This window comes from Littorina saxatilis, linkage group LG16, assembly GCF_037325665.1.
Source record: "Littorina saxatilis isolate snail1 linkage group LG16, US_GU_Lsax_2.0, whole genome shotgun sequence".
Taxonomy (NCBI): Eukaryota; Metazoa; Mollusca; class Gastropoda; order Littorinimorpha; family Littorinidae; genus Littorina; species Littorina saxatilis.
In genome coordinates, this window is record NC_090260.1 from 50,857,185 (window position 1) to 50,869,684 (window position 12,500).

The 12,500-nt window shown below is 42.7% G+C and overlaps 1 long non-coding RNA gene across 1 annotated transcript in view; it reads right to left on the bottom strand.

Annotated features, from left to right (window-relative positions):
- Positions 1-3,562: 3,562 nt before the first annotated feature.
- Positions 3,563-12,500, bottom strand: part of LOC138951178 (uncharacterized) — an 11,758-nt gene continuing 2,820 nt past the window's right edge. Inside the window, exons 2-4 of the long non-coding RNA XR_011451035.1 lie at positions 11,884-12,020; positions 9,399-9,509; positions 3,563-5,419 (exon numbers count right to left, since the gene is read on the bottom strand). This is a non-coding gene — a long non-coding RNA (uncharacterized lncRNA). The remainder of the gene's footprint in view (positions 5,420-9,398; positions 9,510-11,883; positions 12,021-12,500) is intronic.

Consider the following 12,500-nt stretch of genomic DNA (forward strand, 5'->3'; position numbering starts at 1 on the left):
AGCAAGACCAGGGTCATACAGCAAGACCCAGGGTCCTACAGCAAGACCCAGGGTCCTACAGCAAGACACAGGGTCCTACAGCAAGACACAGGGTCCTACAGCAAGACACAGGGTCCTACAGCAAGACACAGGGTCCTACAGCAAAACACAGGGTCATACAGCAAGACCCAACAGTGTCATACAGCAAGACACAGGGTCATACAGCAAGACACAGGGTCATACAGCAAGACACAGGGTCCTACAGAAAGACACAGGGTCCTACAGCAAGACACAGGGTCATACAGCAAGACACAGGGTCCTACAGCAGACCGCAAAGAGCCTATTAAGGGCCCACACAACTTTAACTTGTCACAACAAGTTATAAATCACAAGTTGAAAAGGAACTATGTACCATTAAAAATCTTGGCATTATTAATTGTTTTGTCGTTTAAGCTATTTTTACACAATGTGAAAGGCGGTAAAAATGTCACGTGGGATCATAATCACCACGTTTTCTGCATGCAATCATTTCTCGATAGCAATCTCCCCACTGTGACAAGCAGCGACTAAAGGCACTTCACATCGCCTCCTCCCTAGTTTTCAAACCGATATCACAGGGTACCAGACCGCAATTCCGAGAATATACCAGTACTGATTTATGACGTCTCAACATAATTGTCTTAGCAAGATTAAAGCAGAGTAGATAGAAATACAAGGATCCCGTACTTCATGGAAAATATTGAGTAAAAAATGCAGATCATTGTTGATCAAGACCGAGGGTCATACAGCAAGACCGAGGGTCATACAGCAAGATTGAGGGTCATACAGCAAGATCCAGGGTCATACAGCAATCCCCAGAGTCATGCATACATACATAATGCGTATAGCCCAGCGGACTGCAAAGAGTCTATTAAGGGCTTACACAAACTTTAACTTGTCACAATGAGTTATAAATCACAAGCTGAAAAGGAACTATTACACATTAAAAATCTTGGCATTATCAATTGTTTTGTCATTTAAACAAAGATCGACCAATCAAACACAGCAATAACACCTTCCTATTTCAAGTTTTACGAATCGTAGTCACACTCAATTCGTCAAAACTTTGAACATCGTGATTTGTATGTCGTACGTGACATGAAAACCCATGGTCATACAGCAAGACCCAGGGTCGTACAGCAAGATCCAGGGTCGTACAGCAAGACCCAGGGTCGTACAGCAAGACCCAGGGCCGTACAGCAAGACCCAGGGCCGTACAGCAAGACCCAGGGTCGTACAGCAAGACCCAGGGCCGTACAGCAAGACCCAGGGTCATACAGCAAGACCCAGGGCCGTACAGCAAGACCCAGGGTCGTACAGCAAGACCCAGGGTCGTACAGCAAGACCCAGGGTCGTACAGCAAGACCCAGGGCCATGCATACATACATAACATATCGCGTATAGCCCAGCAGACTGCAAAGAGCCAATTTTTGTCTTGCTGTATGACTGGGAATTGCAGATATGTTCTTCAAAAGATTATGCCGTGTCTGAAGCATCAATATAAACGCTTATAGCTCACAGCTGAAAAGAACACTTCCTTACTAGTACGAAACCAAATGACAAACTATCAATTTGAATACAAAACAGCTTCATAAGAACTGCTCAAACAAGGACCAATAAAAGAGAAAACTGAAGACCGTGGCCTTAATCTTACAGGTTTGAAGTTAAAACAAGTTTTGCAAACAAAACATGTGAAAGAATGTTGTTATGCCTGAATATTAAAAAAAAAGTTAGTGTTCCCAGAAACATTTATTATATATATTATTATATTCAGACAAGCTTTTTGGGAACGTGGATATGGGGACCTTATTATGTTTTCATATATATATATATTTAAATCCTACAAATAACATTTTCCAGAATGTCTTTTTATATTTGGTACTAAGTCGACATATAAACCACAATGACAAATTTCAACTTTCTGCAAGCAGTTGAAAACGAGTTCCCAAATAACCGGCTGGTGTCAGAGTTAGCTTCATAAGAACTGCTCAAACAAGGACCAATAAAAGAGAAAACTGAAGACCGTGGCCTTAATCTTACAAGTTTGAAGTTAAAACAAGTTTTGCAAGCAATACATGTGACAGAATGTTGTTATGCCTGAATATTAAAAAAATTAGTTAGTGTTCCCAGAAACTTTTATTATATATAATACAAGTTTCTGGGAACACTAACTTTAAAAAAAAATTAAATCGATCAACACACACACAAACAAACAAACATAACAACAATAAAAAAAAAAATAAAAAAAAAGGACATACATGTTCATGTCTTGTCGTTTTAAAAGTATAACTAAAAAAGAACTTATAACTAGATATTTAACAATGGTACATAGAACATCCAGAAAGTTGAAATTTCGCACTGTGGTTTATATGTCGACCTAGTACCCAAATATATATACATTCTGGAAAACGTTATTTGTTTAGGATTTAAATATATATGTGAAAACATAATATTAATAAGGTCCCCATATCCACGTTCCCATATTCCTAAACAAATAACGTTTTCCAGAATGTCTATATATATTTGGGTACTAGGTCGACATATAAACAACAATGCCAAATTTCAAGTTTCTGGGAACACTAACTAATTTTTTTAATATTCAGGCATAACAACATTCTTTCACATGTATTGTTTGCAAAACTTGTTTTAACTTCAAACTTGTAAGATTTAGGCCACGGTCTTCAGTTTTCTCTTTTATTGGTCCTTGTTTGAGCAGTTCTTATGAAGCTGTGTTGTATTCAAATTGATAGTTTGTCATTTGGTTTCGTACTAGTAAGGAAGTGTTCTTTTCAGCTGTGAGCTATAAGCGTTTATATTGATGCTTCAGACACGGCATAATCTTTTGAAGAACATATCTGCAATCCCAGTCATACAGCAAGACCAAGGGTCATGCATGCATACCTACATAACTTGTATAGCCCAGCAAATAATAGTATTACATCAGGGTCTCATTTCGGGGTCGGACTTATCGCTATTTTGTTACTCAATTTCCTTGTCAGCTATTAAACTCTAAGACACCGGTACAAAATGTTTTCTTATTACGGAAGCCGAAGCGGGGTTTCGCGGGGTACCCCCGGGTTCCGCAGGGTTTCGCGGAAAATAGCTACCGCACGCATACTGCATGCGTCAGACGTTCTCAACATCAACATTCCGCGATCGTCACCTGTGTTTCTGTTGAAGCTCCTGGAGTGACTCAGAATGTGTGTTGCCGTGTTCCACTCCCTTTTCGTTTTTTTCTTTTCTTCAAGCAAGACAGATAGTCATTGTAAATTTATCTGTGAGATTTCATTCAATTTTATTTGGGTTTAAACCGTTTTAATGACATTAAAATCATTTAAAGCTGTCGGTGTTGCTGTGTGTAGATTTCATTTATTTGTGCGAGTGCATGCAGTTTGCATCGATGGTGCGATTAGTTTGAAAAATGTCCGATTACATTCCTCTTGACAACCTCAATTTCAAAATGAGCCCCTGTTATATTGTGGTTTTTTTTTGCTTAACACCCAGCCGACCACGAAGGGCCATATCAGGGCGGTGCTGGTTGACATATAACGTGCGCCACACACAAGACAGAAGTCGCAGCACACAAGACAGAAGTCGCAGCACAGGCTTCATGTCTCACCCAGTCACATTCTTCTGACACCGGACCAACCAGTCCTAGCACTAACCCCATAATGCCTGACGCCAGGCGGAGCAGCCACTAGATTGCCAATTTTAAAGTCTTAGGTATGACCTGGCCGGGGTTCGAACCCACGACCTCCCGATCACGGGGCGGACGCCTTACCACTAGGCCAACCGTGCCTGTGCCACTGTTATATGGTAAGATGTAATGAATAGGTTTGCTCTACATATTGCACCAACAGACCAGCAAGTTGTCTCAATCTCTGTGCTATGTCATTTTTTCTAGCTGGTCCATATTTCTTCAGTAAGCTTTCGCCAAAAAGCAACAACATGCTGTCTTTGCCCACAACTTCAGCTAGTCCATCTTAAAACCGTGTCTTCATTTAGTGCTGAAGCTTTGCTCGCACATTCATACATGTTCTATTGTTGAGACAAGTATTTTGGTTAATTGCGGCTTGAATTATCTTCCCTGACGGATACATGCCTTTTTGAAGGAGATGCCCAAAACCATTTATTAAAGTTTGTATTTCAGCATGAGACCAGCTTGAATTTACGCTTGTCTTCATGAGCTTTGTCGACCTCTGCCTTTAATTATTTTTTTTTGTTTGTTTATTTTTTGCTTAACGTCCAGCCGACTACGCAGAGCCATATCAGGACGAGGAAGGGGGGATGAAGGGGGCCACTTGTCAAGCGATTCCTGTTTACAAATGCACTAACCTATTACTTGTGTCCCAGCAGGCTTTAGTAAAACTAAATTAATACCTACTGGAAGATTACCAGTTTCCAGTATGTTAAAATAGGCTTAACCTATCTACTGCTGGACTTACATCAGAACACTAACAGATTAAACTATACATGAATCGCGAGACAAGCGGCAAGAGAAGAGATTTTTGGAAAAAATACAGGTGAATGAGCAAGAAGGCAGAAAAAAAGAAAAGAATTCATGAAGAAAAAGAGAGCATGACAGGAAAGAGGAACCAAAAATCTACCTAACAGCAAACTAGAAAGCTCCTGCGGTTCCAAAAACAGGAGGGGCCTTTAATTTCTTAACCGCAGTGCCCCACTGCGGGAGCCTTTAATTAGGTAATAAACAATGCATGTTATTAGTAGTAGCAAAAGTATTTAGATATTATAAGAGTATGTCCACTAGAACCCGACATGTAGCATCTATATATAAATAAAATTGAAATAATATTGTGGCGGTTTCTGCGACTTCCATTACTCGCGCAGAAGCGTCTGATTGGAGAAACTAGAGGTCAAAGTATGTACCAAAATGTTGCTAACTTGACGTTGAGCAATGTAAAATGACATTTTTTTTTAAACAAACTTTGAACTCGAATTTCTCCAATCAGAAGATTCTGCACGAGTAATGGAAGTCGCAGAAACCGTCACATATGATGGTGGCGGTATAAACATACCAAGCGGTTCTGCATGTGTGCGACATGTGTAGTCGCAATCCTTGACGGAGGAGTCATCGCTCCCCAAATCACCCACGATGCCGGTGTTGTCATTGCCCAAATCACCCACGATGCCGGTGTCGTCATTGCCCAAATCAGCCACGATGCCGGTGTCGACATTGCCCAAATCAGCTACGAATTGCCCAAATCACCCACGATGCCGGTGTCGTCATTGCCCAAATCACCCACGATGCCAGTGTCGTCATTGCCCAAATCACCCACGATGCCAGTGTCTTCATTGCCCAAATCACCCACGATGCCAGTGTCGTCATTGCCCAAATCACCCACGATGCCGGTGTTGTCATTGCCCAAATCACCATGACCCACTGAAACAAAGATTAGTTTAAAATTATAGAATCTTTGCTTATTGTTGATTTATAACACCGACACAAGACAGACGATGGACCTTCTTGACTGTCACGACCTCAAACAGCATGTAGACGCTCCCACACGCAAAACACACATCATTGACTGGATTGTCACCCACGAGTCCACTGACCTGGTGTACGACATCCTGCTGAATGACTACCTCAGATCCGATCATTCTGCAGTTTTGTTCTCTCTTAAGATGGCCAAACCATCCAAACAGAAAAGCGCGTAGTCCGCCGTAACCTCAAAGAAGTTAACACTGACACATTTCGCGCAGAAGCAGCCCGCCGACTGCTTGATCCTCCGGTATCCTCAGACCCTGTACGTCATTACGACTCCACTCTCAGCACACTTCTTGACGAACATGCACCCGCAAAAACCAAACTCATCGTAGATTGGCCTTCTGCACCCTCGATCACAGCTGAAGTTAAGTATACAAAACAGTTGCGTCGCCGAGCAGAGAGGAAGTTGCGAACCTCAAAGCTGGTAGTTGACAGACAGATTTACAACAAGCAAATGGAACATGCTCAGACACTCATCGCAGACGCCAAACAATCGCACTACAGCACCAAAATCTGTGAAACAACCTCTGCCAAAACACTCTTCTCCACAGTGAATGACCTTCTTGGCTGCTCTTCTGCTTCTCCCTTGCCCAACAACATCGACCCCTCCAAACTGTCGCAAGCTTTCTCTGATTACTTCCATAACAAGATCCAAACCATCCGTGACAAACTAGACAAAATCCCACACCAAAACTCTGAAACTCCTCCTGCATTTACAGGCACTCCCTTCACACACTTTCAGCCTCTCACTCTCACTGACCTGGAGAAAGTCCTCAAAGAAATGACCTTGAAAACCTGTGACCTTGACCCTCTTCCCACACAACTCTACTCTGACTGTCTTCCTGAACTCCTCCCTTCTATTCTCAAAATCATCAACACTTCTCTGCAAACAGGCACTGTCCCCAACTCCTTTAAGACTGCTATTGTCAAACATCTACTGAAGAAACCATCGCTCGACCCAAACACTCTCAGCAACTACCGCCCTGTCTCAAACCTTTCCTTCATCTCCAAACTCCTTGAAAGAGTCGTCCTAAAACAACTCAACTCTCACCTTCTTTGCAACAATCTTCTCTCTCCGCTTCAATCTGCCTATCGTCCTCACCACTCCACCGAAACTGCCCTTCTCAAAATCACTACTGATCTCCTCCTTGCCACTGACCAAGCTGAAATCTCTGCCGTCGCTCTACTTGATCTATCAGCGGCCTTTGACACAGTCGACCACAACATCCTCCTTCAACGCCTTCAGCACACCTTTGGTATCCATAGCACAGCTCTTTCTTGGTTCTCTTCTTATTTCACCGACCGCTACCAGACTGTTTCGATTGACAAACTGAACTCTGACCCCATCAGGCTTGAGTGCGGAGTCCCTCAGGGCTCAGTCCTTGGGCCTGTACTAATTACTCTCTACACTCAACCTCTTGACCACATCCTTGACCGACACAACGTTCTCCACCACTCTTTTGCCGACGACTCTCAACTTCACAACAGCTCTTCCCCTGACCAGTCTGAATCTCTTCTTTCCTCTATCTCTGACACTATCACTGACGTGCAGAATTGGATGACAGAAATCAAACTTCAGCTCAATAGCAACAAAACTGAAGCTATCCTAATAGGCACTACATCCAAACTCTCCAAAGCCACTTCCGACTCTCATCAACTCTCTGACTCTTCTGTCCCTCTGTCTTCTGCTGTCAAAAACCTCGGAGTCACTCTAGACAACACCCTTTCCATGAAACAACACATCTCTTCTGTCTCTCGCACCTGCTACTTCCAACTCCGCCGCATCGCCACTATCCGCAAGTACCTCACCACAGATGCTACCGCCAAACTGGTCACGTCCACCATTCTCTCACGTCTTGACTATTGTAACTCTCTCTTGGCGGGTCTTCCCTCTTCTTCTATCTCTCGTCTCCAACGCATTCAAAATAGCTCTGCCCGTCTTGCCTTACGAAAGAAAAAGGGAGATCATATCACCCCCCTCCTAAATCAGCTCCACTGGTTGCCCGTTCCTGCTCGTATCACATACAAAAGCCTCCATGGTCTCGCCCCTGCCTATCTCTCCGACTCTCTCTCTCTCTATGTCCCTTCACGAGCACTCAGATCATCTGCCGGCTCCCTCAAGCTCAACATCCCCCACACCAAACTCAAAACAGCAGGTCAACGCTCATTTTCTTTCCAAGCACCTAGCCAATGGAACACACTACCTCTCCCCCTCCGTCAACAACAGTCCCTCGAATCATTCAAATCTGCACTCAAGACATTCCTTTTTTCCACATAATCCATGCATTCTACACTGCCCACCCCAATACAATACAATACAATACAATAACTTTATTAATCTCTAAAAGAGAAATTACATTGCTGAGCGTTTGTGTCCGTAATAATAACATACATAAAACATTCAAAATAAACATTTGTTCATTGTCCTGAGAAAATATAGCACATTGGTTATCACATAAGAAAGTATATTAAAAATAAATTAACATGCATTCACCATCAACAATGCACAAAAGAAAGTCAGCACCTTGCCGGTTATCACATATTGTCTAAGAGAGTAGAATAAGAGTATATAATCATGCAAAACAAAATCAACAATACTGAAACAATACAGAACACTGACCCCGTGCATCAGAGCGACAACACCAGCATCTACCGCCCCACCTGAGAATTGAAGATGTGAATTGCAGATGGAATGAACGAATTTCTGTAGCGTGTGGATCTTGCGGTTGGTTGTCTGAATTTGTTGCTCCTGTCTGTCCGTCTACTGTCAAATTCCGGTCTGAGTGGGTGCGAGTCGTCAGCCAAAATCTTCTGTACCTTGTCAGTCAGTCGTCGTTCATGTGTTGATGTGAAATTGTCCTGCTTCCTCCCAACCACCCCACTTGCTTTCCTGATGAATTTATCTAATCTATCCCTGTCTTGCTTGTTGATGTTGCAACCCCAACACACGGAGCCAAAGTACAACACACTATTGCACGTTGAAGTGTAAAACATCTGAAGGATTTCTTGTCTGCAGATGTTAAAAGACCTGAGTTTTCTCAAAAAGTACAGGCGAGAGTGGAGTTTCTTCACAAGGGCATCAGAGTTTGGTTTCCATGTCAACTTATTGTCTATAATCACCCCCAAATACCTATACTGCTCTACCTTCTCTTCGACCTCCCCCTTGATCACTATCTCCCTGTGTACATGTTCCCCCCCTCCTGTTGTCCATTATCATTGTCCATCCCACCTTGAATAACTGTACATATTTTAATGGTTGCTGGTGTGTGTGTGTGTTGGTGACTTTAAGTCTCCGTGTGTGTGAATGAGTGTATGTGCGCCTTGAGTCGCCTGTTGGGGAGATATGTGCGCGTTATAAATATTCGTATTATTATTATTATTTATGTCAAACACTCTACCGTACCTCGAAATGTTTTAGCTCTTTGCTCAAGTGCTATTATTATTATTATTAGCATTGCTTAACGTCTAGCCGACTACGGAGAGCCTTCTCAAGATATCCCCATGCTGCCAACTAAAAAACAACAAAAAACATCATTGGCGGTCTGTCACTAGCCCCGTAGATGAACCCGACATGTAGCATCTATATATAAATAAAATTTAAATAATATTGTGGCGGTTTCTGCGACTTCCATTACTCGTGCAGAAGCTTCTGATTGGAGAAACTACAGGTCAAAGTTTGTCCCAAAATGTGTTATTATTATTTCACGTTGCTTAACATCTAGCCTGTGTTGCTAACTGGATGTTGAGCAATGTGAAATAATAATAAGAACATTTGGGAACAAGCTTTGACCTCGAGTTTCTCCAATCAGAAGTTCTGCACGAGTAGTGGAAGTCTCAGAAACCGTCACTTATGATGGTGGCGGTATAAACATACCAAGCGGTTCTGCATGTGTGCTCGTCACGTCGCAATCCTTGACGGAGGGGTCATCGCTGCCCAAATCACCCACGATGCCGGTGTTGTCATTGCCCAAATCACCATGACCAACTGAAACAAAGATTAGTTTAAAATTATAGAATCTTTGCTAATTATTGATTTATGTCACTCTATCGTAAATAAGAACAAAAAGTCCCAGTCTCTAGGCTGGGGGAGGATGGAATCTGTGGCATCCCGGAGGCCGTCATTGCCCCCACGACTTCAAAGAGAGAGAGAGAGAGAGAGAGAGAGAGAGAGAGAGAGAGAGAGAGACTTCAAAGAGAGAGAGAGAGACTTCAAAGAGAGAGAGAGAGAGACTTCAAAGAGAGAGAGAGAGAGAGAGAGAGAGAGAGAGAGAGAGAGAGAGAGAGAGAGAGAGAGAGAGAGAGAGAGAGAGAACCAACGTATGGTTCCTGATGGCTTTCTTGCCTGAAGAGTGAAGTCAGGTGTATGTAATTTCATCGTTGCATGCACAACAGAAACTTCTTAATCATAAACTCCATTATCTTTTTTGAGAATCTAACTCCTTCATCCACTTCCAAGACCATTTATTTGGATGTTTTGCCTCACTTGGCAACTTGTCGTCAAGCTGATTTGCACATGGGTCTCCATTCTTGAAAAAATCCACGCTTTCACTTATCGTGGTGGCCATTTTGAATGTAAAACAGGAAGTGACCACAAAGGGAAGCAAAGACTTGTGGGAGAAAAAGTGAATCTTTTTGAGACAAGTGAGGCCCTGATAAGGATGTTTAGGGAAAATGTAACTTTTGAAAACATAGGTAAATGTAAACATCCTTGTCAGGGCCTCACTTGTCTCAAAAAGATTGCAAGCGCTTACGCTCTGCAACGCTAGGCTGTTTGACGAAATTATATTTATTATATCGCGCATGCACAAGATGTTTGAAAATGCGGGAATTGGTATTTCTTTGCGTGAAAAGGCGCGCATCCAAATTTTATTTTTGCGGGATTTCTTTCATATTTGCGGGAATGCGCGGTCTAGAATCGACACTGCGACAGATCAAAACGTGTCAGAAGGTTTTTGCCAGAATGGAAGGACGAATTTCCTTGGTTAGATTTCGACAGTGGAGTGTGCGTGAGCGCAACTCCATGACTGTGTGTAGGGGTGGGGACGAGTTTTTGCATTCAGATTGTGGGTAACCTGATTTTTGTGCGGGTAAGTTAAAAATGACATGTTACATACCCGGGGAAAGCTGAATTGACAAAAATGTGGCCACCCCTGCGTCCCGTGACAGTAAGGTGGGTTCGTATCATGAAGGAGTTAACAAAAGTGACATTTAGCCCTAATGACAGTGAGGGGCGACATTTGTATTATAGCCTACAACAATACAAATGTCGCCCCTCACTGTCATCAAAGGGTACGAGTCGTGCATCCCTCTCATTACTAGTACTATTGATTGCCAGCACTAAGAAAACTATTAGGAAAGGGTGTATTTTTCAAATAAGTCCAGAGGCTATTTAATTTAGTAGCAATGGACTTCAGACTTTTTATGGAAGAGAACAAATTCCAAAATGATAGGTTTTAAATCGTTTTAAGTAGGGCTAGGCGAGGCGCTCTCTTGCCAACATTGCGTCATAATCTGAAAGGTTCCGCGACGCAATATTCCTGATCCTGATACTTAGCTGCGTCGATATCATCGGAAAATGCACTTTCCAAACCTACTTGTGATATAGACTGCGCACATTTCTTTGCAACCAAACAGCGCCGAAACTCAATTATGTAAGACAGATCTCTTACTTTATCAACATCAGTGGTTGTCTATTGACAATTTGATGCGGCATGCGTGTTCAGATTGTTACGCGAAGCTGTGGTTCACTCTCCCATCTCTGTCAAAATGGCGGAAGGCCGAATCAAGCCACCAGCCACACGTCACTTCCAGAGAGGGACATTATTTTCTTTCGTTTTCTCCCGAGCTTTTGAGAATACGGGTTAGAAAAGTGAGTCATTATCTTCACTGGAACATATTGAATACGAACTCTAGCGCATAGAGAATATTCTGGCCCAGAAAGATCTCTAACAACGACCTTCTCCAACGATGCAACATGGAAGAAATGGAGACACTCATAACCCAGAGAAGATGGAGATGGATTGGCCATGTACTACGAATGGAAAACGACTCCATTCCCAAGGTGGCACTTCGATGGACCCCAGAAGGAAAGAGGAAGCGGGGAAGACCCAAGCAGACTTGGAGACGTACAGTGGAGGGGGAATCAAAGGACCTCAACCACTCCTGGGCGACCCTGGAAAGGCTTGCAAGAGACAGACAAAAGTGGAGGTCCTTTGTCGCTGCCCTACACGCCAACAGGCGTGAAAGGCAGTAAGTAAGTAAGTAAGTCTAGCGCATAAGTCATTAAATTGAAAGAAGAAAGAGAAACAAATGGTTATTTCAGTATTTTTTTTTACCATGGAGACAGCCTTTAAACTTACCACAGATATGTCGTCAGGACATGAATCCAGCCAATGTGTGACTTTCGTGGTCTCGTATACACATGGAATTGCGAAGTTCTGAAGACATGGGCTTGTGAAGTTGTGTTGAAGTGGACTTGGACGGGATTTGTCGTGTTCTGTAGACCCAAAACACTGATTTGTACATTCATGTGTTGGAAAACACAGGATTTCCATTTCGTAAAGTTTCAATCAAGCCGCCATTCGTGTTTCAATTTTCAGCTACTTGAATCTAGTTTTGCCTTTCCATATTTGGCTAATCATTATGAGCTATTAAAGGGGCACGCCATAGCTATAGTTCGGACAATTTGCATCGAGTCTATCAGAATCCTCACCTTCCAAACTGTAATATTCCCACGTTCCACATCCACAAACCCTGCATAGCTACAGAAAGCAGAAATGTTTGAAGAACTAAATCCTTGCGCGCATTTATGTGTAGTGGAAGTGAGTGACAAGCCAGAGCTACGCTTCACTCACAACCCAATTTGGCAACCGTCAGTTTAAAGCAATTTAATTGCAGATAAATGTCAGTTATAACCCTCTATTTCTGATCAGGTCTCCATGCAATCACTTTTTGTTCTTCCAGTCTATTTAGATAG